Here is a 26,827-nt window from a genome sequence, read left to right on the forward strand (position 1 = left end):
ATCTACTGAGTTCATTCAAGTTTCCATTATTGCTGTACAGGGTATGTTGAAGAGCTGGAAATACAATTTAGCTAAATATTCAGTTGAATTTGACTAATATTTTCTAGGTGCTTAGTACATGCCAGTTTAGGGACATAAGCCTGGGAGCTGTTTAGATAAAGAGGCATGCAGGGAATTCAACTTTCCCATGTTCAAACAGGAAAGCAGGGTAACCATTGGGCCAGAACCAGCACCAGAGACAGATTGCTTCCTGGGCAGCGGCGGGCAGCCGGACGCAGATGAAAGAGTTAAGAGCTTTTAGGGACAGAGACTTCTTAAAAATCAAAAGATAGTGTGGAATCTCCCTTCTGAAAAATGTACATGGATGGAAACTTCTAGATATAATATCTGGAGTTTCCTGATAGTCCGAATGACTCCCTAAACCTCGGACTAACAAGCCCTTACAACCTGCTTCTTCTGAACCAACTCAAGAACAAAGCAGACAAGGAGAGGATCTCTCCGCCGTGGTATCCAGGGCCACCGCCCACTGCCCATGCCCATTTCTGCCCCCTTTGAAGGAAGGCATGACAGCAGCTCGTACCATCAGTCTCCCCCAAGCTCACCTCACCCCACTCTTTCCCGGAGGAAATCCTCCTCCTCTGTGGCCACCTCCTGTGCCCACCCCTCCACATGACAGCCCCTCCCCTAAAGGGCACCTTGACACTCCAGTTAAAGCCCTGATTCCATGTTTACCTGGGTCTCTTCCCTGAGAAGCTATGAGTCCCTCGTCAGGCAGGAATGACGTGCTCCCATGAGCTGCACATTGCCTAAGCCAGGGGCCGGCAGCCCAGAGAGGCCCAGTAAATACTGACTGTGCCAACGGATGCTTAATGGCTCAGGCTCCAGTTTTGATCACTTCAGAATTCTTCAGTGTGACTGAAAGACATTTGCTGCTTCAAAACTCAGAGCTACAGTTATTTTGCAAAGTCCTGTTAAAATGACACAGCATTACACGGTCTAATGAGTCCTTTTATGAAATTACCTCTGGAATGTGAAGCACCCCAGTGCTCCAAAAAACCACCAAAACTCCTTGAAAACTAATTGTATTTGTTTCTCATGGTAAAAGTTTTACAATAGCCTTTGGCATAAAGCAAGTCAATCCTGCGGGACCCAAGCCAAGGCATAAACTGCCTTGTTTAAGGTTATGTCTCCTCTGTGCATTTAAAAATCTGCTGAGAGAATAGATTTCATGGTCCGTGTTCTTAACACACACCAAAAACAGAAACACAAAGAAACGCTTGGATATGTCCATTACCTTGATTGTGGTGATGGTTTCAAGGGGTGTATGCATATCCCACTCATCAAATTGTAAACATGAAATAGGTGCAGGTTTTTGCACATCAGTTACACCTCAGAAAAGATGTTTTCTTTAAAAGGTGCACATGTCTTACAGGCGGGGCCTGGGGTGTGGAGGGCAGGAGGTGTGGGGGCTGGGGGAGAATGGGAGCCCGAGAGGTACCCAGAGGAGCTGAGGTTGACAGAGGGACCTGGGGTGCAGGGTGGGCAGTGAGCCTGGATCCCAGCTGTTGAATGTACAGAGTTTAAACTGCTCATTGCCAGGTAAAATTCTATTTCACAGGTGGTCAAAAATGTAATAACATCTAAGAAGTAGAAGTGGACGTTCAATAACCAGTTTCTCTGAGGACTTCATCATGTACCTGAAAATCCAGAAAAGGGGAGCGTCCCAGCTGTGGAGAGAAGTGGCTCAGCCTGAAGAAAACAAAGTGTCACTTGGGTGCATAGGGACCAAGCCCAGAGAAGGGGTCTGGGGGCTGTCCTGGTCGTAACAATCACAAGAGTCACCAAAGTTGAGCAGGCGCAGGAGGACCGGAGCTGAGGGGCTGGGGCAGCTAAAACCCTCAGCTGAGCAGTTGGTGACATCTAGGAGAGGACCCACAGCAGAGATGTCCAGGGCATGGTTGGATACCCCAGAGCCAGGACCAGGCCGACTCAGCTCTTTCTCTGTGAATTAGTCTGTTTCTGTTGTTTGTAACAAAATACCTGAACCTGGGTGATTTATGAAGAAATCGAAATTTACTGCTTACAGTTTCAGAGGCCAGGAAGTCCAAAGTCCAGGGAATACATTTGGTGAAGGACGTGGTGATGGTGACAGTGACCCAGAGGTCTCACATGGCAGAAAATGGCAGAGCAGAGAGAGAGATGGTTCCTCAGGCACTCTCATTTTAAAGCCCTCAGAACCACGCCCCTGACCACCATTTTTAATCCATTTACTACTGCATGGTCCTACAATCCAATCACCTCTTCAAATCTCCACCTTTCAATTACCATAGAAGGATTTCCCACCTTCTTAACAGTCACAGCGGGGACCAAGCTACTACTACATAAAATTTGGAGGACACAATACATATCACTCTGAGATCTGTTTCTAGGTGATGGAAGCCCAGCAGCTCACCAAAGAAGTGGCCCACAGGAGCCAGGCAGGGTCCCAGGCCCCCACTGAGAAGGCTGACTCCTTGCTCTGGGCCCTCAGAGACAGCTAGGGTGTCGCAAGGCCACCAATCAGCATCGAGGACAGAAGACTGAGGCAATGGATATTAATAATAACAGCACGAGCTCCTCTGTGCCGGGCACTGTTCTACAAGTCTTGCCTATAATACTACACCGAGTCCCCTAACAACCCTGCAAGGTAAGTGCGAACAGTACCAAACCCGTGTACAGATAAGGAAACTGAGGCAGTGAAGCCAGGCCAGTGTTGGTGGAGTTGGGACTTGAACCTAGCAGCATGCATCCTGGGCCCATCCTTTTAAACCCAACACCGTATTTTCTCCATATGCAGGGAAGGAGGGGGAGGGAAGAACTCAGGGCCAGCTGTGGACAAGTTGGCAGAGCCCTGGGTTTAATTCCCAGGCAGGGCGCAGTAGCAGGGGAGGGCTCTTGTACTGCAGCCTGGTCCCACAGGGGCAGCACCTGCTCAGAGCCCGTGAGTGGATTCCAGGCTGGAAAAGGGAGATGCAGGAGGTGCGAGAGGTGTGGCCATGATCCTACAGAGGGGTGGTCTGATCTCCATCTGAGACTGGGTGAGTTCCATGGGCCACAGTGCCTCCCAGAGCCAGAGTGATGCTGTTAAAATCAGGTCAGAGTGTGTCCTCCTCTGTTCCAGAGCTTACCCTGCTTCCCCATCTCACTCAGAAAACTCCTTCCCATGGCCCCATGACCCCTCTGACCCCATCTCCTGACGTGCCTCCCTCCCCAGCTCTGCTCCATCATGCTGGCTTCCTCACACCCACCACAGGGCCTTTGCACATGACGTGCCTCTTCCTGAAACCCTTCTCCCATGCAGAGACGCTTCCTCCTCTACTTCCTGCAGGTGTCTCCTCAGTCGTCACCTCCTCAGGAGGCCCCCTTGGAAGAGCCTGTGCCAGGTCTCCCCTCTCCCTCTGCTTCATTTTCTCCACTACACATAGCACCATGGGGCATTTGACATGCCGACTTGATTTACTATTTTCCTGTTCCCTCCCTCCCATCTCACTAGCACAGAGGCTCCACGAGGGCAGGAATGTGCGTGGGTCCACTGCTGTATCCCCAAATATTTGCTGAATGGATGAAAGAATCAATGAGCAGAATCTGCCCTCCCTACCTGCACATTTAGAGCAGGAGGATCCCCTTTCAAGTGACTCCCCAGGATGCCTGTGGTAAGGGTTTGGGTTTTTTTTTTTTTCCCATTGATACCAACACCAAATGGCTTACACAAGGCTACTGACAAAAGCCAGTGGAGGCACTTGTCAACTCTCCCTCCTCTGTTGAGCTCGGTTCCTAAATTGATTCAGATCATCAGATACAGGCATGGGACCCCATTTTGTTAACTTCTCTCCAAAATGCCTCCACACAACCACCAGTTCACATCCTGCCCATGGCTCTTATCAAAGCTCGAAGCAAGAAAGAATATGTCTGTTCTTGCACTTTTTTAAACTGCTGCAGGCTTGAAATGCATCAGCTGTTGCGAGTGTCCTATCTGCCTACCTACTGTGTAATGGCTGTTTTTAATGGTAGCATATTTTAACTCTATCCCATCAGTCTACTAGAGGACATTTGTGGCAGTATTTGCTTCTTCCGCTATGTTGTTGTTATGATGAATAAAGGGTTATGGTAACATCAGAAAATTAAGTTCTATTAAGTTCTATCTCCTACGGACTCAGCCACTTCCCCCACCCACACCGTCACCCCCCACACACACACATCCAAGCCAGCAACAGAGCCCGCCCCGGGCCAGCTCTACCCCCTACTTCCCTTCCCCACCACTGCTCTGCAACAACATGGTTGAATGTAAAATAATAATAATAATAATAATAAATTAGAAAAAAATAAATTCTACCTCCTAATGAAAAATTAGCTCTGAAACCAGATATTCTAGGATTTCTGTTTCCTGGCTCAATGGTTCCTGATTTGTGAATGGCAGACCCTTGGGGGATACTCAGAGCCCTGTCCTTCAAGGTCTTGCAGTCATTGTGGGCACCACGTACCACATGCATGCTGCATAAAAGTCTCATGCACCTGTGCTTGACTGTCATTTCAATATTTCCCCACAGGACTTTGAGCTCAACAAGTTGTGATTTTACTATGCCTCTGTCACTATGTATTTTTCAATCAAACTGCACCCATTATCATGCAGAAGCCTGACCTCACAGGGGTCTTTGTGCACAGTAAGATTCAGAACAACTGCTCCAAATCTGGAGTCCAGGGGGTCAATGTATATTCCAGACGAGATACTTATCATCAGATGTTTGTGGAGAGACCCAAAGCAAAAGCTCAATTGCAAGCTGTTGGGAGACCTGGCAGTGCCAGCAGCAAGCAGTCACCTGGGCATTTTCCTTGTTCACACTCTTGTGTGACACACACCTCACCTTATGCTCAGATCCAGCAACAATGCAGCGGTAACCCACAAAGGGCACTCACTTCGTAGCTAGCATGTCCCTCCCGCTGCACCAGCCACTTTGCATCTCACTTCTAACTACCCACAGAGTACACGGGTTGTGGGAAAGCGGCTGCTGTGTGCCCTGCCATCACTCTCAGGAACTTCCTCATCTGTCCTCTGGCTCCCTGTGCTGGCCTCTGAATAAAGCCGCCCTCAGATGGGTAGGAAGTCAGGTATCCTTGCTGGGATCGTGGTTCCAGAAGGCTCAGAGATTACAGATGGAGGAATTCCAAACACAGGCAAGAAGAGGGAAAACACATGGCAGTAGTTTTAGGGCCTCATTTTGGTCATATCTGTACAAGCAGGACAAGATTGAACACATCCGAAAGAAGGGGTCAACTATTGAAATTTTATATCAGCTTATGTGAGAGCCTTGCTAAATTCATAGTCACCTTTGATATCCAAAACCTATAAACATAAAGACCAGTGTGAGTGTGAGAGAGTGTGTTTGTGTGTGTGTGTGTGTGCGTGTGTGTATGTGTGTGTGTGTTTGTGTGTGTGTGTGTGTGTGTGTGCGTGTGTGTGTTAGAGACCTCGCTGTACCACCATCTGTGCATTGCTGCAACTCTGACATGCTTGGTGGCAGCCTTGTATAACCCTGGTAGGAGACTCAAACTAGAGTCAGCCCCGTAACTTCTCTACCAGGGGGTGAGAGAAGGGACCAAGCAGGTAGATAGAAATATGGACCACTCCCCTCCCCTTCCATCAGTACAAGCTATTTCCATCTGTTGATTTAATTTATTTATTTTTTTATCCATTTATTTTCATTTATGCAATATTTCTGCTGCTAAGGAAATTTGAAATCTACTGCTCTAGCCTGAATTTCCAATAATACATAAATAAATTCCTTTACCTGAGTCCAAAATGTATTCATTTTGTGAGTGATTCAAAGGCCGAGTAGACTGAAGTTATATCTAAAACATTTTTTTGAGAACAAACCAATTGAGCCCTATAGATGTTGTAGCTGTCTAGTCCTTTGAGCACTTAAAGCAACAACATAAGTTCCTGGCGTCCTGGAGAAGAGGGGTGGGTCAGAGGAAAAGCAGCACAAGTGATGGAATCAGGTGACCTGGACCACCCGGGTCCCCCTCATCACATTACTGGAGTGGCCTCGAGCACGCATTAGCTACTGCTCTCCATATCTGCCGGACCAGGGGTGGGGAGGGAAAGATTCCGTCCATCCCCCCAGTGCTGAGGGATGGTTGAGAGGATCAGCCTGTACGGCACGCTGGCTTTCAATTCATATTTTCAAGTGCGCGTACCCTGCCTTCCATCCTCATCTGTCCCCCAAAACTGACAGAGATCTCTCCATGGCTCGCAGGTGCCCTTGACAGCTCTGCTGCCCTGGTCTCAGTGGGCCACTCTCTGTCTGGCAGACATTCTCCCTCCTGGCCGCCAGGGCAGTGACTGCCACCTGCATTCCGACCACTCCCAAACCATTTCTCTATTCCAGAATGCTGCCTTCATCCAGCTGCCCACCCCAGGTCCCGAACCCAAAACGGACAAATTGAGGCCCCCAGGCAACGTCAGACCATGTGCCTGCTGGGCATTGCCCTTCCCTCTGTGTAAACCCCTGCCCACCTGTCCCTACTATGGCTGCCAAAAAGGAGCCCTATGTCTCTTTCACTGACCAATCCAGATTTCACATCTTCCAGGACACCTTCCCTAATTGCCACAGACAGAAAATCTCTATCTACGCTCTGTCTGCCTCGTAGGTGGAGTGATAATTATTGAATTCTTTGCTCCGCATTATATGGTCTGTTCCCAGTCCCTAGCCCAATGCTGACATGCAGTGGGTGTTCAATAAACATGTGTGGGATAAATGAAGAATGAATGAATGAAAATACCCACATGTCATTACAGGAGAAATGTTCTTGTGCTGAAAATATGTGCAGAAGACATTGGAGAGTCCTCAGGTCACTTTTGGAAAGACCTGTTTGATTCAATCGTATTTACAAATGAAAGTCTCCTTTAAGGTAACGTTTCGATATCTCAAGCTAACTCCATTTTGTAGGGTGTCTTAGTCCATTTTGTGCTGCTGTAACAGAATACTACAGACTGGTTAATTTATTATGAACAAAAATTTGTTGGCACCTGCGCAGCTCTTCTTCATGTGTTTTCTAATTAGACCTATTTAAATCAGGAATCCAGTGCCTTGTGCAGTTAGGCATTTAACAACTACTCAAAGCTGATGGCAATTTTTGTAAGTTTGCCAAGGTTATTTAAGTCTAATAAACTTGAGATCAATCCAGACTCTAAGCAATTGCTCATTTAGTATTGATGTGTTGATACAAAGAGAATTTCTTTTTCCTCTAAATGTACTGGTTTGCCAAAATATTTGTTCACAATTTTTTAGTAATGTACTTTTTTGAGTAATGAAATTCTGAGACCCCTGCCTTTAAGATACATGTATAAAGTTTTATAACTATATTTTATGCCTCATACTAGCTTTTTATCCCTTTACATTATCCTTTCTCATTGCCTCCTTAGAATTTTCTTTTTTTCAGTTTAATCCATCACCATTGTGTCTTTTTTTCCCCCACCATATGAAGTTACTTTTTACCCTTAAAACCAAAATCTCCTGTACCTAGCTATTGACGACATGGAAATGTTGCATCCAGTGATGACGTTTCTAATAACAGAATCAATAACTTACAGTAAATCTCTAAGAACCAATGCAGTCCAGGAAAAACATGAAGCAGAGTTTGTATTCCTTTGCCATTTTTTTTTTCCATTAAAGATGCTTTGGATCCATTTTACATCACAGATCATTTCTCCACCAAATCCAATTTGTTAAACGATTTCCCAGTACAGCACTTATCAAAAGCTGTGTCCTGCACCAAGTTCTAGCATGATTAAACGACAGTCGTGGTGTCCTCTGGGGATTTCCCCTGTTCTTTGTTTTAGCAGGTATCACAGCAGTGCATCTTAGCATGGCTTCTCACCATGGAGAACCTGCTTTGTGCTAGCAGCTGCATTGCATCTGATGCACACGACAACCATGAGGCAGGCTTCGCTGTTCCCATTCTACAGACAAGGAAACTGAGGGTCAGAGTGTTTAAGTAATTTATCCAGAGTCACACAGCTAGCAAAAGCAAAGAAGCCAGGATTTAGATTCCCGCAGCTCTGAATTCAAACCCAAGCAATCGCTGCACTATGTATGTATTGTTTGTACTTTCGACCACATGGAACTGGCTTTGTAGACTCTCAGGAAGCAAATGGGTCATCTGACAACCTCCTCACTTTTTCCATTAGTATTACCAAATGCTTCTTGAAATTGCAAAGCTGATTCTTGCAGCCTCATGGGCAGCAACCCGAGGGGGTTCACCTAAGGCATAGAGCTCCCTTTCCTCCTGGCTGGAGCCTCCATGGACCTCTTCTTCGTGGGGCTTTTGAGAAACCTGAGAGCAGACTTCTGAGCAAAAAATCAGAGCATCATATCCCAAACCCATAAATAACAGACTTAGCCACGTTAGGGCCATCTGACCCTCTAAATTCCAACCTTCGGCTCGATTCTGAGCTCCGGTGACTCCACAGGTCAGAAAAGCCGACCTGCGGAAAATAAGAATTCCCTTCACAGAGTGCTCTGCAGCCCTGGGAGTGCCTGGATGCTATTTACACCCCCATTTTAAATCACCTCTTCAAAAATCGCATATCAAGTTCGTATCACTCACCAGATGCCATGCCATGAGCCTCCAAATACACAGTTTCACCAGATTATCAAAGAACCACAACAGGGATTAAACCCCATCAATGACTAGGATGTGAGCTGTCTCAGCAGGCTGGTGGCAGAGGTTTTACAGTCGGTGACTGACAGCAGTGCCAGGCTCCCTGAGCTGCGATGTGTGAACAGGTGAGAACTATGCACACCTACAGCCTGCACTTTCATACGTTTGTGGTTGCATACTTCTCTTCTTCTATTTCTGGGAAAGAAGAAAAAGAAAAGAAAGAACATTCCTTGGAATATACAGATATTCATAGAAAAATGAGAAAACAAAGGTCATTTAGAAGCAGCAGAAAGAGAAATTTTATTTGCACATCTCTGAAAGTGGCAAGGTTATGTTTTTGAAATTTACATAAAATTGTTTCAGCACACTTAAATTGACAGGGAACCACCATGTGGCCAGAGCCCACGAGGATTCCTTCTTGAAGGACTGATGATAGATCAGAGCAGGAAAAGACCCTTCTCAGGTGACTGCTTTTTCAATATTATTTTTTAATGGAGAAGATTGGCCCATGGAGAGTTTACTTACCTGTGACGCTGATCCTATTAATCACACCCCAGATTGTGCTCAACCCATCACTCACACCTAATATCCCTGAAGTTTACCATTTGTGATCTCAGGGGAAAGAAGGCAAACTTGAACTTCCTCTGTGGAAACCTCCCTTGACCCTCCCTCACTCCCTAGCTAGCTTCCTTCTTTATCAATTCCACGATGTGTGTGTGTGATCTATCTAGGCATAAGTACAACAGCCATCTTTGGAAGTTGCTCAGACCCCTTTCAAGTACTGTCGAGGTTCCAGACATGCTCACCTTTGTCCAGGGGACTCCTGGGCTCTGCCTGTTCAGGTCCCCCTAATGCAGCCTCATGCTCCCCAGATTCCAGAGCACACACAGGGGCTGACAGGCCCCATTGAAGCCCCGCACACCTGGACCCAGGCGTGCAGGAAGCATCCCCTCTGTGCCATGTAGGTGTGGGGGACCCCAGCACATTGGCAGCTCTCCTGAAGGAGTGGCAGCTCTCACTTCTCCCACCCCCACTTGGTCTCAATCCACATAGGTTGGACACCGGATAATGCTGGGAAAAGCCGGCCCACGTCACTCGCCACGCCCCCTTGCAGTGATCCCCCCCTCCTCGCTTTGGGAAATTGATTCTGGGCACTGCTGTGCTGTTCTCGGTTAAAAGTCTGAGACAGAAAAGTCTCCTTTTAACATCCCGTGATAGTCCTGGACAACAACTACATGATAAAATGCAGATGATAAAAAAAAAAGATTTAGAGTTTCACATCATTTTTACTTTATTAAATTAAATATTTGTAGAAAGTCTCTAAAAGAACAAGTGTAAAAATAGCCAAGGTATGAGTGATTCTCATTTTTTTTTTTTTTTGATTCTCTGTATGTAACAGTGATTTTTCACGATGGGCCTGCATATCCTTTACAATCCCAGAAAGACCCTGAAAACATTATTTTTCCAAATTTGAAAGCAAAACAGAAAAGACTACAAGACCATTAAGCCTATGCTACTCCAAAGTGAGTAATTTTCTTTTAAAGGAAAGTAATTCTCATGTGATGGACAAATTCTTTCATCATAATGTTATTTAAATATGTACAAACATAAAACTCTTTAAAAAACCTCTATTCACTAGCGATGTGCATTTAAAGAGGCAACACACAAAAAAGACCTTAAGAGCTAATAAAATTTGAATTGGTGATATTCCGTAGATATGACAGATTGCATTATTTTGCCAAAATAAAATTGCTAGCTCTGAGTTTAATAGTAGAAAAAAATACGTCGGTGGTTTTATGTCTACTTGCCATCATCGACGGGAACATGTTTTATTGTTTAGCTTGATGGACCACTGTTTCCATCACCAATATTGCCACTGCCATAATTCACCCTTTTTATTTTTTACATAGTCTCCTAGTTATTTTTAACTGCCAATCCATCATGTTGACAGGCCAATCATTTTTTAAATGTATTTCAAAATGCAATAATGAAAAATAAAAATATGGCATTTAATGAAAATGCACTCATGGTCCTTGTCCCACCACATTTACTGCTAACTGACTGTTGCAATTGGCACAATGTGGACTACGTGAGGGCAGGTGACACCAAGACTCAGGTCCTTCTCTCCATACCACCATGTGGTGGGCGGCCTCACTGTGCTCACAGCACTGTCCATCTAACCTCTGCAAACCTTTATTGTTTAGGTAAAATATGACTTCCTCTGGCCTTGGTTGGTGCAGCGTTATCACTTCAATATTAAGCCTGCTTCTGCTGTTATCAATTCAGGGCAATTAAAAAAATATATCACTTTGCAATACTAGGTCTTTCAAATTCCGTCAAATCAAAGTCTTCCCTCATTAAATAGCTTAAGAAAGTGATGTGTTAGTTTGTGAAGATGTTTTACAAATGATCACAGCAAAGGAGAAGTATTGCCTTCATAGCTGGTTTAAGAATTGAACTTCAGACCATGCAAACAGGGATGGGTCACTCGTGACATCAGACGTATTGTTGGAGACAGTGGCGTAAATGCATTGAAATAAGTGGTTTTCCATATAATCCCAAGGAGGCCTGTGATAACTTTATAAAAATTATCACCAAAATGGAAAACACAAATGCAAAACTCTCCTGGAGAACTTGCAGATAGATATGAAATTTCCACAAAATTAATTACTTAAGCCAGTCCAGTCCTTGGTGTTTCTTGGCTTGTGGATATATGATTCTAATTTCTGTCTCTGTCTTCACACAGTGGTCTCCCTGCGTCTGCCTCTGTGTACAGATTTCTCTCTTTTCCTAAGAGCACCAGTCACACTGGATTTAGGACACACCCTAACCTGGTGTGGCCTCATCTGAACTTGATTACGTCCGCAAATAAGAAAACAAAGTCACTGTCTCAGTCTGTGCTGCTATAACAAAATACCAGAGACTGGGTAATTGACACCGAACAGAAATTTATTTCTTACAGTTCTGAGGGCTGGGAAGTTTAAGATCTAGGCGGTGGCAGGTTCAGTGTGTGGTGAGGGCCCATTCCTTACAGATGGCACAGTCTCGGTGGCGGAAGGGACAGAAGGGGAAAAGGGCGAATTTCTCCCATAAGCCCTTTATAAGGGCACCTACTCCCACTCATCGGGGCTCCACCTCATGACTCCATCACCTCCCAAAGGTGTTGCACTGGGGATTAAGTTTCAATGTGAATTCTGGAGGGGGCAAAATCGTTCAACCCATAGCCGTCACGTCGACAGGTTCCATGTGGAAATGAATTTTGAGGGGGACACTATATGACCCAATATGAAAGTCAATAAATAATTTTTGAGCACCTACTTAATACATATGAAAAAAATTCATATCTCTTAATTTCCCAAATTTCAAATTCCAGTGTAAAAATACAAAGACATATACCTGTACTATATTGGCATAAAGGTCAGCTCTGTTCTCAAATCATTAAAGAATGTATTACGACTGTAAAAGCATGCTACCTTGGGGAAAAAATAGTAGAACTACTCACTCATTTCTCATTCAACTTGCATTTTTTGAGCACTAAGATGCATGGTTTGCATGCATCTTGGGGGAAACTGGTTTAAATATGCAGAAGACAAGATCGCTTGCTCTTAGAATCCATAGTTTCCCAGGCCTGGCTCACACCTACCTCTGCTACGCAGCAGCAACAGCCCTTCCCTACTCCAGGGGAAAAATTCCCTTTCATCCGCCCATTCCAGGGCAGCAGGAACTATTTGCAAAGAAGCCAAGAAAGATAGTACACGGCTGCTTTGTGTTTGGGACTGGTTTGCAAATGGAACCTCCCAAAGCAAACTCTTCCCCTGAAAAGTCTAGGGTTTCCCCATGGAACAGAAAAATAAGGCTTCCTATTGTCAGACAGATGAAGCAGTGGTTTTTCCTGCTCGAGAAGGGGTGCCCCTCCTTTGCCATCAGAAGAGTTTCAACATTGTCTGAAGTAGGTTAGATGAAATTTTGACAAGAGGGAGAGACAGATCAAAGGGAACGTTTTCCACTTGGGGTGAAACCTGTGTACATTTCCCACACTTTGTCATATTTGCCTTGTCCCTGCATCTCCACTGTTATTAATCACTTAATCTTTTCCTTTACATTGACTCATATGAAAATTTAAATAATTTAAATTATTTGTCCCTGTCCTAGGCAGTAATATTCATGGGAAAAAACCCTGGTTTAATGCCCCAGTCATATTTTCTCTAATTCATATTAAAATAAATACATAACTGAGAAATAAAAAAAATTCATCCATCTGTCATGTAACATCCTTTCCACTCTCCCCTGTGGGATGCTGCTACACTTGAGAAATACTGCTTGAGTGCAACCTTAGGGGTGCGGCAATGGTGGCCCCGGACCCAACAAGAGGACAGTGCGGTCACAAGAGAGGAGGATGCTGCAGGCAGTGAATGTGATGGTCAAGCATAGAGCCCCGCTGCCCTGCAGACCTGGCTTTGGTGACAGTTTCATCACTGCACACAGAACTTTGCTTCTTTAAGCCCCAGTTTCCTCACATACACACTTGGAATAATATCTTCTAACTCACTGTGCTACTGTGAATATTGACATTCGCTCATTCACAGACATTTATTGAGTGCCTCTTATGGGGTATCAGGCACTGTGCTTGGCTCTCAGGTCCAAACAAGAGCCCCACCGATGCCATATGCATGTGTCATCAGTCATCTCTAGTTACTTGCTCAGTAAATCTCTTCATATACGTGTTCATCAGTAGTGCAGTTTAGTTACTTTCGATCAATGTCCTTATTTCTAATTTTTCAATTAATGAACTGCAAAATATCTGGGCATGTGTGAACCATACCCATGATCAGATGCTGATTTTAATGCAGACTAATTCCTGCCTGCATGGAGCTTTCTGCCTACTGGGGGAAAGAGACATTAACCAACTAATTTCAAAAGTACATACATAACTACAATCCAGGGAAAGTCCAGGGAGTAGAGAGGACATTCAAGAACATTAGACAAAGTCCTGACCTGGGTTAAGAAGTAAATGAGATAATGTACACAAAGCACTTTGAAATAGCCCATCATCCATGGGAAGCTGGTGTTGATGACGAAACCCATACAAGAGGAGAAATTCCCAGTCTTTGATTCAGGTGAGGCTGAGACATTTCCAGCAGCCCAAGAAAGAACTCCACCCACTCTACACACATGTGTGATGAGAAGTTAATTGTTCATCAAACCACTCCATAAACATGGTCACCTATAGTACAGTTGAGTTGCTTTTAAAGATTGTCTTTATTTCTACTTTTCTAGTTAAAGAACCACTTTGTGATATTGTCTATAAAAGATTGCCTGGACAGTGTGGACGCTGCAGGTGACTGAGTCACTATACTGATGCACGGTAAGGACCAAGCCTCATTGAGTGTTTAGGTCAAGCAGCAACAGATGGCGAATTTCCATAAAAACCTAGAGTGCCCGGTCAGCTGCCCTGCAGAACGCTGTGTAAGTGGCTGGAGAGATTCCACATGAATGCACGTTACATGCTTCCATCCTGGTTTATCTCGCTGAGGTTGTAGGGAGATTCTTCTGACACCGTAATAGTAATTTAAAATATTTATTTTTGCCATGACACGTCATTTATTCCACCGAACTCCAAAACATCAGGTAGATGCTTCCATTCTGCTGCTGTAATCACACAGACATAAACATTCGGACTATGATTGGATGGCCTAATTACTTTGATATTTGTCATTTGTTTTTTAATTTGCCTTTCTTTTGTAAAGGTATAAGAAATGCAATGCTTGCCAAAAAATCACTGCCTACATCCAAAGAGGAAGTTAAAATATTTAATGACTTTAGATTTTACTGCTGCTGAGTCCACATTCTCCACTGTCCGCAGCAGAGCAAAGCAAGGAAATCAAAGAGGAATCTTTGATGTCAAAGAAAAGTCACTTGAATGGCAGGGAGGGAGATAATGGGTGTCGGTTTCTTAGAAAAGACAGGAGTTACATAAACTGGGACGTGGAGGGTGGGAAGGAAGCCTGGCCTTGCATACCAGACCCGGTGTTTACTTTATAACAATATCAAATAATTCCTGATATCAGACATCCTACAACTGCACACTTTCTCCTTCCTAGGGTCTGTTTAGTTCCTTTACAAGGAGATGAAAGTGAACTAAATCGAAAAACCCAACACTAACAATCCGCTTTTTAAAAGAAATAATCAAAGTTAGATTTTTGGCTCAATACATTTTTTTCAAAGAAATTTGACAATATGATTCTTGGACAATTTTCTTAGCATTTTTTTTCAATGTTCATTATTTGAGTGACTTTGTTAAGAAGCCAACCAAGGAAACATACATAATTTGTATAACTTGTATAAAAGAAAGTTGTATAATGAGACTTGAGAACTCCGGGAAGATCTGTTCCTTCTTAGAAAATTTTGCTGTGTTTTCCTTCAATCGTTTGTTCAATTATTGAACTAACACTTGAGAAAATAAGTTATTCTAGCTGGAGCTGAGGTTCTGTGGATCACCTGCCCTCTCTCCCAAACTTCCCAGAGCTACCTCTACCCACTTCATGCCCTGACCACCACTTCTGGCTTCGTGTTGACTCAGACAGATTTGATTGCCCTGCAGCCAGCAAAAGCCATCAAAAGGGAAATACTCATATTGGCAAGAAATGCTGATTGCTGCTGGGTAGAAAGAAATTTTAGAAGTACAAAGGAAAGCATTCCAAAGAATGTCAACCAAAGCTCTCTGGGCCAAAGCATTTCAGTGTATAACATTACAACACTGAGCAGTGATTGATTTGCATAAGGGCTATTGTGACTCATAGAAACAAGGTTAAATTAGGCTTTGCTCCCTCTATTTAGTCTGTTTTGTCTGTTGCATTTCAAAGTTTCATAGAAGATTATAATGCTCAAAGTTTTGTTCAGAAAAATCAGGTTCAGTTATCAGGTAATTTTTTTAATGTAAAATAATACATTGTCAAGGATGTCAGACACAGAGGTATTACTAAAATTCACCCCAAGAAGTTAACGACTGGGGTGCTGCCCAGCCCTAAATTATCTGCATTGACTAGCAGAAACCCAAACAGTGGCTGAGTATTCACCGTGCAGAGGAGGGCGAGAAGTTCTCTGGAACAGGAGAAGAAGCCTGTTAAAGTCCCTGAAAGGGGCCTCCAAGGGTAGCATTTCAAGCATGACCTGGGAGGAGGCGGACAAATTAGGAGTCCCCAAAAAACAGCAGGAATGGGCAAAGGATGGTTCCTTACAGGAAAATAGGGAGGCCAACACCAAAGGAAGCGAGGAAGCAAAAAACAGATGTTCACCACAAATATGATACTAGGTGGTTTCTAGAATATTTTGCCTCCTCCTTTAAAAATTTCCTACAACTACTACACTTGAATCCAGCTACCTTTCAAGCAAGGAGAAAGGGGGCGTCTCTGTCGGGAGAGGACAGGGCGGGAGTATGAGTCCACGTCGCACTTTTCCCCATGGTAAGAATGGGAACCTGCAGGGCCCAGGGCCTGCAAGGTAGAACTCGAAGGGAGAGCACTTGACGCCTTGTAGACGTTCTTGGAGCTCAGCAACCCACCCAAATCCGTCCACCTGTAGAGGGAAGAAAGGCCACAGCGCAGGTGAGGTGACTTAGAAAAGCTCTCGGCAAGAAGCCCGTCCCGAGCTCATGTCCTCGCTCTTACTGCATAGTCCCCACAGCTCTGTCTGAAGCTCTAACTTACTTTTCAGCAGATAAAAGCCATCAAAAGCCAGGGACTTAAAACATGTTTGAAGAGTCACCTTTACCATGTGGCCTTGGGGGTGTTTTGAAACCCTCAGTCAGCGCACTAATTTCAGAGAAAAAGACCTGGGCATGGACTCTGAATATTCCTTGTTAAGTGGAGTCAGTACCTGAGGACAAGAGGGAGGTGCTTTCCTCACCCAAAATTTGGACAGAAGAAATCCTCTGAGGCTCAGGTAAAGAGATGGTCTGTAAATCAGAACTGGTCCTCCTGGGCACGCCCGTGGCTTCATTCCAGGTGGGTTGTTTGTAATCTCAGTGACGCAACCCTGGAATGTGACCACAATTACAAGGACTGCTCTGGAGTCCCAAAGGAACTTTGTGGTAAGTAAAACAGAGACAGCACGAAGCCAAGACAAAGGAGAGACCCTGACAGTGTTTATCTAAGACTTTCCAAGAACAAGAGACATTAAATAAGGTGGACACAAATATTGTGGCCACTAAAAAGATGTTTTCTGTTATGAAGTGGGGAAGGGTTTATCCTATCTGCCTTGATTTTTCCTGAATCCACGCTCAACTTCCCACTTCCGTCTCACCCTGACTCCCAGGTTCACTAATCCTGAGAGGACGGTCCTACCTGGCAGTCTCTCAAAAGGAAATATCATCTATAAAAAATTGATAAATTTCCATTCTGGTTGATTTGTTCTGTTTATTTCATCAGTACTTATTATAACTTCCTATATGCCAGACACTGTGCTACAGTTTAATGGTATTCAAATTTGAATCACATATAGCCCCAGCCCCCAAAGACTTTACATATAATAGGCATTTATAAAAGGCTGTGGCACTGTATCGTATGGCTAGAAAGACAGAGAAAAGGGCCACCTAGCCAGTGAGTGATTTAGTTGGTGGTCTGAGCCAAGGTTGGATTCCTAGAGGAGGTTTTGTCTGGATTGGGTCTTCAATTCACCCTATCTCTTATTAGATAAAAGACAGAAAAATGGCAGAAAAGACATGAAAAGGCAAAGAAGTGTAATGTGACATCATATGCTGGAGAAAACTCAAGAATCTTGGTGTTGCTGAAGAGAGGTAAGTGGTTGAGGTAGGGAGTCATGAGAAATAAGGACAGAAAAATTTGGGGCTGAGCCCGTGGCGCACTCAGGAGAGTGCGGCGCTGGGAGCGCAGTGACGCTCCCGCCGCGGGTTCGGATCCTACATAGGACTGACCAGTGCACTCACTGGCTGAGCGCCGGTCACGAAAAAGACAAAAAAAAAAAAAAAAGAAGAAAGAAAAATTTGCAGAGAAACCGGAAGCTTGAAAGCAAAAGCCCCTCTGAAAAGGCCGTGTGAGCCCGCTGGGGAGGACGGGTCTGTGGTAATGAGCCAGGGGGAAGAAATTAATGCACGGCCATTAAGAGGAACATTTAAATTTTAATGAAAGACATAAAGTAATTCCTGAATAAAGGACAGAGCTGCATGTTTATGAAAAGGAAGATTCAATATCATAAATACGTCATTTCTTAATACAATGCAATTCTACTTGAAGGTCCTGGTGGGCTTTTCTTTGTGAAACTTGAGAAACTGATTCTAAAATTCAGTTTTAATGAAAAACTAAGAGAGAGGGTGTTATGGACTGAATTGTGCCCCCCCCCACCAAATTTATACATTCAAGCACTAACCTGTAGTACCTCAGAATGTAAATATATTTGGAGATAAGGTCTTTACAGAGATAATTAAGTTAAAAATGAAGTTATTAGGGTGGGAACTAATCCAATACGAATGGATAGCACCAGAAGAGAAATTTAGAAATAGACACATACAGACGGAAGATGACGTGCAGACATAAGGAGAAGATGGCCATCCACAAGTCAAAAAGAGAGGCCTGGAACAGACCCCTCCCTCACAGCCTTCAGAAGAAACCAACCTGCCAACACCTTGATCTTAAAATTCCAGCCTCCAGAACTGTGAGACAACATCCTTTTGTTGTTTAAAAATTGTTGTTATTTGTAGCAGCTTTACCACAGTAGTCTATTATGGCAGCCCTAGCAAACTAATACAGAGGGTCTTGTGCAATAGATATTAAAAATCATTATAAGGCTATATAATTTAAAAAGCATGCTAAAAGCACCAAGATAAACAAACAGACCGATGCAACAAAATAGAACATGCAGAAATAGGTTTATCAGAAAAGCAAAAAATTTAATCTGGCAATACCAAGGCTGACATGTGTCTCTGCAGGCACTTTGGAGGGCACGTTGGCAATAAAAGTAAAACTGAAGATGCACTTCAGTGACCAACAATTCTTGCTTTGGATGCATATTCTAGAAAAACTCTCATGTGGACAGATGGTAGCAAGGGTGTGATGCTCATTACAGTAGAGTCCAAAGAAAAGAAAAACCACCTAAATGCCCATCAATAGAGAAATGGATAAGCAAATTGTGAAATATTCACTTGATGTAATTGCTTTTATAGTCTGAAAAAAGTTCTAAGTTCACCTTCATTTTTGAAAAATATTTTCACTGAGTACAAAATTCAAGATGGGCAATTATTTCCCTCTCAGTCCTTTGAAGATGGTGCTCCAGTGTCTTCTCGCTCCCATCGTTTCTTATGAGAAATCTGCTGTCATCCATATCTTTCCTCCTCTTTATTTTGTCTCTCTGTTCCTCTCGCCTTGTCTGTAAGGCTGCTTTTGAGATGTTCTCTTTATCATTTGTTTTAAGCAATTTTGTTATTGTGTGCCTTGGTGTAATCTTCTTCATGTTTCTTATGCATATGTTTCTTGAGGCTTCTCGGATCTATAGGTTTATAGTTTTCACCAAATTTGTAAAATATTTGGCCATTATTTCTTCACATACTTTTTCTGCTCCTGCCCCTTCGGTGATTCTAATTACATGTATATTAGGCCACTTGACATTATCTTGCAGCTTATTGATGTTCTATTCACTTTTTTCACTATTTTTCCCTCTGTTTCATTTTGGAGAGTTTCTATCGCTATGTTGTCAAGTTTACCAGTCTCTTCTTCTGCAGTCTCTAATCTGTTGCTAATACTACCCAGTGTGTTTTTCATCTTACCTGCTGTATTTTTTCATCTCTATTAGTTTGTCTTGTGTCGTATTTATATTTTCCATGCTTCTACCTATTTGAACATATGGGATACTGTTATTATAATTATTATCTGCTAATTACAACAGTGGTGTCAGTTCTGGGTCAATCTTGTTTGATTTACTTCTATATAAAGCTTATATTTTTTCTGCTTTTCTGAATGCCTGGTGTTGGGTGTTGGAAGTCTTTGCAGTCTTACCAATGTTATTGAGCTTTGTTCTGTGATACAGTTAGGTCACCTGGAAATAGATTGATCCTTTTCGGTCTTGCTTTTAAGATTTTCTAGGTGGGACCATAGCAATACTGACTCTAGGGTTAATTATTCTCCACTGACTAAAGCAAGGCCATCTGTGTACTCCAACCAAATGTCCTGTGAGTCATGAAACTCCAGTCTGACTGGTGGAAACAGGCACTATTCTCAGACCCAGGTCACTATTACCTCTAATCCTTTTGTGTGGTTCTTTCCCCAGACTCAGGAGGCTTCTTTAAACAAATGTAATAATGAGAACTCAGCTGAATACTCAAGGATGGTTCTCCACATATCTTCAGATTTTTCTCTCTCTCCTTTCTGGTATTCTGTCCTGCAGGACCCAGCCACCATAATTTTCCTATACTCTCAGCTCTGTCTTCTCAACTCAAGGAGTCTATCTGGCTCTGCCTAGGTTTCCTTTCTCTGTACTATAGCCTGGAAAGGAAGAAAGTTTGGGCAATTGGAGACCTCTTACTGTTTGTTTGCTGTCTCCAGGGATCACTGGTCTTCATTGCTTGATGTCCAATGTCTTGAAAACCATCATGTTATATATGGTGTCTGGTTTTTGGCTGCTTCAGGCAGGAAGGTAAATCAAATTCCCATTACTTCATCTTGGCTGGAAGAGCAAGTTCATGTAATAAAATAGAAATTGCAGTTTTGATAAATAAACTAGATTAATAATTAGATTTATAGATAGTAACATGGACCTTGAAATTTAGTATTGAGTAAAAAATATCAAATTTGAAGAAAAACATATTCTGCCCAAAACAATTTACATAGTTTGAAAACATACAAGGGTATATCCTGTATGTAACTTTTGTATATAAAAGCATACATTTATGGATAGAAAAAATCTAAACCAATGTAAGGATGGTGATGCTTCAGGGAAGAGGAAGCTGGGCGACAGAACCAGTGAGCAATAAAAAGGGGGCTTCAACTTTACCTGCAATGCCTTTGTTTAAAATAAAAATGAGAAATATGAAACAAACATGTAAAATGTTAGTATATTACCGTTATTTAGAGTTGATGGTTGGCCAGAAGAATACTTACTAGCTGTATATTTTTTTGCCTTCAAATTATTTCATAATTTAAAATATCTATCATTTAGGTTATTAGTAGCTTTTATTGCCAAGGACAGGTATTTGGATTTAGCTTTGGGGCTCAGTGCCTGGATCACCATCCTGTGCTCACATTTGTGTAACTAAACAGCTCACAGAAGTGGCTTACTAGGGAAAAAGAATACCTTCTTTTTAAAAGGAAATATCCAAGGTAACATAACTTTGAGACAGTAAATCACTCTGGAGAATTATTGGAAATATTTTTTAAATGTAGGCAGAGTTCTAAAATTGTATTGGCAAAAGGCAAAAAAAAAAAAAAGAAAACTTATCTGGTAAATATTTATTTAGGCTAACTGTGCACATAAATTATTGCTCATTCTCGTGGTTTTAGGGAAATGAGTCTGTGTGTACACATGTGTGTATATGTGTACATTTTTCTTGTTTAAGGAAGACAGGAACAGAGAACCTCAGAGACTTAGGAGAATTTGTAGACTCCATTCTGAGAACTATATAAAAAGGAATTGAATTTACTAGATCTTCATTATATAATATTATTTAATATTAACTGATACCCTAACACATGTGTTAACATTAGGACTACTGCACGATTATCTTTCGGGGACAAGACAGGGCTAGGCTGCACCCCTGTGAGTAAGGGGGATGCTTCCCTTGGCAAGTGTGGGTAGTCCACAGGCAAATGTAACAGGAAGAGGCACACCTGGGGACAGCAAGCAAGGAATTGCATTATTTTATTTCTTTGTGGGAGCTTCTGCCAGTGTGGCTTGGACTCAGAGGCAAAGAGATGTTTTTAAACCGCATGGGTGGAGTCAAACGGCTCCTGCGGTGCAGAATTGGGTTAGCAGTCAGGGAAAGGAAGCCTTCAGCAGGTGGGCTCTGAAGGTAACACGGGGAGTGACTCTAAGCATTTCTTGTGATATTTTTCCCTCCCATGGTTGCCCAAATTTTCATAAGTGCCTCTTAAAAGTCACAGCCTGGTCTATGCTATGCTTTGGAGAATTAAGACAAGTGCACTTTACAGTCAATGTTGGCTGTGGTGGAAGTGCTGGATCCTCAGCAGAGCCTGGGACAACGGCCTCAGGAGACATCTGGGGCAGAGGATGAGGGACAACGGGTAGACCACAGCCGAAGACCACGGCCCATTCCTGAGCACACAGGGCAGCTCCCTCGGGTACTGGCCAAAGCGTCTTGTAAATAATTTCAGGAGGACCACTTTCCAGCAATTAAACTGTTAGAGATCTCATTATTTGTTGAAAATGTGATTTTATTTCATAGTCACAGATTGGTGAGGACCAGATATCTGACCCTACTCTCTGGAAAGAAATAGAGGTCTAAATTTGAAAGTTATGACATTCTTCTTTATTGCTCTGCAGCAGGATATCACAACCTTTCTTGTCTTTTATACAAACTGAACAGGTGCACAGTCCATGGTGTACGTGGAGCTGGTGGGTTGACTCTCATTCCAGCCTTCCCTTTTCTCCACAAGAACTGTAATGACATTTTCTGATGGCAGTATTAGCGTGCAAGTGAGTGATAGTGCTGTTGTTTTACAGACTGTCCTGCATCTACTTAAATCTTTAGGAAGAAGTCAATTTTGGCTCTTTAGCATTAGTAACAAGTTACTTGAGCCATGGCCTACAACTAATGCATCTTTAAAACCAAAGGCAATTGAGGAGAAAAAAAGGGGGTGTCTGTAACAGATTAAAGAAAGAGGGACAAGGGGTATCTGAGACAATGGAAGAATAAATAATAAAGACGCTTCTCAGTCAAGGTCTGGTCAGGGAAACAGAAACCGCTGTAGACATTACAAACAGATGCAAACAGGAGGTGTCTCAAGCAGGTGCTTGGAAGGCTGAGAATCTACACAGTGGGTGACAGACAATGGGGCGATTAGCAGCCAGGACAGCTGCTGCCATCCACATGGCTGGGAGGTCACAAAAGAAAGAGGTGTCTGGTGGACCCCGCAGCCCAGGCAGGCACATCCAGCCAGGGCTGGGGCCATGGGGACACTTGGTTGTGGCTGGAGATGCCACAGGAGGAAGAGGGGAGATGCAGGCTGGCTCTTCCTGTCCTCTTGCCCATCAATCTCCAGGGAGCTGGAGTGCCCTGTGACAGCGAGAGCAGATCAGGGAAGTTCAGGGAGAGGTTCTATGAACAGGTGGCCAGATCAAATACAGGTGCCAAGTAAAATGTGAATATCACATAAACAGCAAATAAATTTTTTTAGGATTGCATGTTCTGTGCAATATTCAGCACACAGTTATACAAACATTATTCATTCTTTATCTGAAATTCAAATTTCACTGGGAACCCTGTGTGTTTATTTGGAAATCTGGCAGCCCTATCTAAGAGCAAGCGGAAATGACTGGTGTGTATGAAAATACATGGCAATATGGGCTCCACCACTCTCCTTGTCCGAGAGGGTTACACTCATGAAGGAAAAGGAATTTTGCAAAAGACAAAAGGTTCATTACAGGAAAGAATGAAAATTTGGGGAGGGAGGTAACTAAGGAGTTAATGCATGAGAGTCTTCAAACTATTTTATAGGAAAAATGAAGGGCAAAGGAAGCCTGAGACTGGGGGGGTGGGCTCTGAATTTGCTCTCAAGAATTCCTGATAACAAGGTGTGTCCCTGACTGAAGTCTGAAACCAATTACAGGCAAAAATATGCTTGGCCTCAAAAGTCCATGAGAACTAAAAATACAAGGTATGATTTTTTTTTTTTTTTTTTTTTTTTTTTTTTTTTTTTTTTTTTTGACCAGTAAGGGGATTGCAACCCTCGGCACAGTGTTGTCTGCACCACACTCAGCCAGTGAGCGCACCGGCCATCCCTATATGGGATCCGAACCCATGGCCTCAGCACTACCAGCTCTGCACTCTCCTGAGGGAGCCACAGGGCCGGCCCATAAGGTATGATTTTTGAAGGATATGAAAGCACAGGCTTTGATTGGGTCTCTCTCCACCTTACTGTGCTGGGTGGAAATAGGTAAATAAACCAGGAAGGAGTTGGAGAAAACCCTCATCCCTCTCTGGATCCCAGGAGATTCTCAGGGGGTTGGCTCAGTGGCAAGTGCTCTCATCTGCTCTTCAAGCAGGAAATTGTGTGGAGATAGTCACTAACATTGGGGGGGTGGATTACCGATGGGTCCACACACACACACACACACACACACACACACACACACACACACACACACACACACACTGAAAGCAGGGACGGTAACTTGGAAATATTCACACTGTCCACGCAATCTGAACAGATGGTCCACCTCCCTCAACGGAGAGCAGTTGAAGTGCCCCAATTCCCAGGCCTCTCCCCACTACCAATAACCAGAATCTCAGAGCAAAGAGGGGCTGAAACTCACATCACAGTTACTGAGGGTTGATTCTTTTTGGCAGCAGCTGCGGCTGGACTGTGATGAGAAAACCATAGCCCCGGCGTTCAGAGGTGAACTACTTCCTCCTGAAAGAGGTACCCCTAAATATTCTGTGCATGTGGTTTCCAGGCACAAACACGTCAATGAAAAAGAGCAGAGACGGTTACCTATGGGAGAGGGTTAACTGATCTGGCAGAAAGCTTTCTTGTTTACCCCAATTTATGTGTGAAAATTTAAATTTTGCAAAAATCTTAATGACCAGGAACAATGTCTAGTTTATGCAACTTGCGCACAGAACCAACGGTTAAAGATGGTTGCTGCCCTCAGAGGTCTCACAGGCTGAAGGGGACAGGTGTTCAGTAAGTGAGTTATGGGCTCAAGGAGTAATGGGTAGGAAAGCCACTTGCTGAGGGTGGTGTAGGGTCTATGCTCTTCGAGGTAACAGTTCTGGAAACAAAAACTGTAGGAATTGGGCCCCCCAGATTCTAATACTTCTCTCAAACTCCAAACCCTCTTGGCAGAACAATCCCATGGGCTGACAATCTTGCAAAGCTTCCTCCTGAGGCTTCCTATTTCTATGTATTATATTCAAGTGCAGCTGCTGCTGTTGCTACTAATCTTTGGAAACAAAATATACATGTACCATACAATCCACATGTCTGTTATGGTAGCTACTAGCCACTCGTGACTGTTGCTGACTTGAAATGTGGCTGGTACAACTGAGAAAGTGGATTTTTAAATTTTGTTTTATTTTAATTAATTTGAAATTAAGACTGATGCTTGATTCAGTTATTGGAAAACTTCGAAGTAGCTTTGGAACCACTTAGGCGTGTGAATCTAAGTTTTCAATTGTAAATTTAACGAAATTTAAATACAGATCATGTATTTCTGATGAAAATTTAGCATCCGTCTTGAGTTGTAAGTGTAACATGCACATGAGATTTCAAAGCCTTAGTATAAAAAAAAATCTCATTAATAAGTTTATATTGATTCCATGATGAAATGATAATATTTTGGATATATGAGATATACTATTTAAATTAATTTTGCCTGTTTCATATTTTCCTTTTTTAATATGCCTACTAGAAAAATTAAAATTACACGTGGCTTGCACTGCGCTTCTGTTGGACGGCACTGCTCTGAATTGCTGAACTTCATATGCTCTGCATCTCCATGCACTTGAGCGCACACAGCCCTGCTCCCACCTAAGCCCTCTTCCTGGATAACCACCCTAGATTGGGCAGGTGCAAGTCAGCTGAGGGATGGTGAGGCTGGAGACCAGGACGGTACATGAAATCCCAGTGGGGATAAGAAGTGGAAGAAATGAATTCTTTCTGTTTCCTTCACAGTCTCATCCCTGGTGGGAAGAGGATCTTCAGAGACACAGAGTAAAGAGATAGAGACGTGGTGAGCACGGAGAAGCATTTTGTGATTATTAGATACAGCCACCGCAGAGGTGAGAATTACCTGATTGGCTCCTTGAGAGTTCTCCTGGAAGATCCTGAAGGGCTAGGATATTTGTTTGACTTCTAGATCCTTCACCTTGACATTTCCAGAGGCCAGTCACCTTCTCTTTCAGGAGGGAGCCTGAGTGTGACTAGTGTATGTAAAACTGTGGAAGGAATGTGGAGGCCAGAGAGATGGAGAAAAACGGGATGGAAAAGACACCCAGAAAATGGTCTGGTTCAGGCTGCATATGGTGGGCTAGATGGCAAATGCATCCCAGTTCTGTGCACCATCTTCCAGATGCCACGTGTTTGCAACTGTGCCTGTCTATACATTAAATTATTCTCTTTCTAGTAACGGTTGTAGTAAGTACAGCCAAGAGCTTTCATTCATAATCTATAACTCTGGCCCCTAAAATAGGAATTCAATTGAAGTTTCCTCCTGCCTTAACCAAAAGACAGCTGCCCAACGATATTTGGTAATATTTGAGAATGCATTTGGCTGGGCATGTTCCTAGCTTGGTTTATACAGCTTGGTTCTCACGGCTGTTGGTGGAGACCATCCCATTGCTAATATCCACTTCCACTTTTGATAGCAGCTGGAATATGTAAAGCTCAGGAAAGGCTGTTGAAATGAGACCAGAGCTCTAATTAAGCCATCGTGTGCTCATCCCATTTGCAGCAGAATTGCACGAGCGTGGGTGCCCCGGCCAGACCAGCATGGAATGAAATTCTGCGCTGGCCAGGGCTTGCTTCTCCCAAGCTTTTCCCCTGTGATCAGGAAAGAGGCCAAACACCTAGGAGATGAAATAACTCATTTTCTAAAAATCCAGATAACTGGCAGGAAGATCATATTATAACCCAGAAGAGCAGTTAACAGATTAGGGTCTCTTTTTATAGAACCTCGCCGAGTCACATGATGGGAGAGGAATTTGTCGTTGGCGCTGCACTCCGAGGGGTCTGTTCAATGCCTGGGTGTTGCGGGCCAGGGACCCCACTTCCTTAGCAGCACCACGGGAGGCCTGGGGCATCTGCATTGGGCCGCAGAAGAAGCTGCCCGGCAAGCCCTCTGGGCCGCGTGTGCTACAGAGGGAGGGGTGCTGGAGGTCTGGCGAGCAGAGGGGGTCGCAGCAGGCTGGGGCAGGCACGGTTGACTGAGGTGGGTAAGACCA

Source organism: Cynocephalus volans, chromosome 1 (genome assembly GCF_027409185.1).
Source record: "Cynocephalus volans isolate mCynVol1 chromosome 1, mCynVol1.pri, whole genome shotgun sequence".
NCBI lineage: Eukaryota > Metazoa > Chordata > Mammalia > Dermoptera > Cynocephalidae > Cynocephalus > Cynocephalus volans.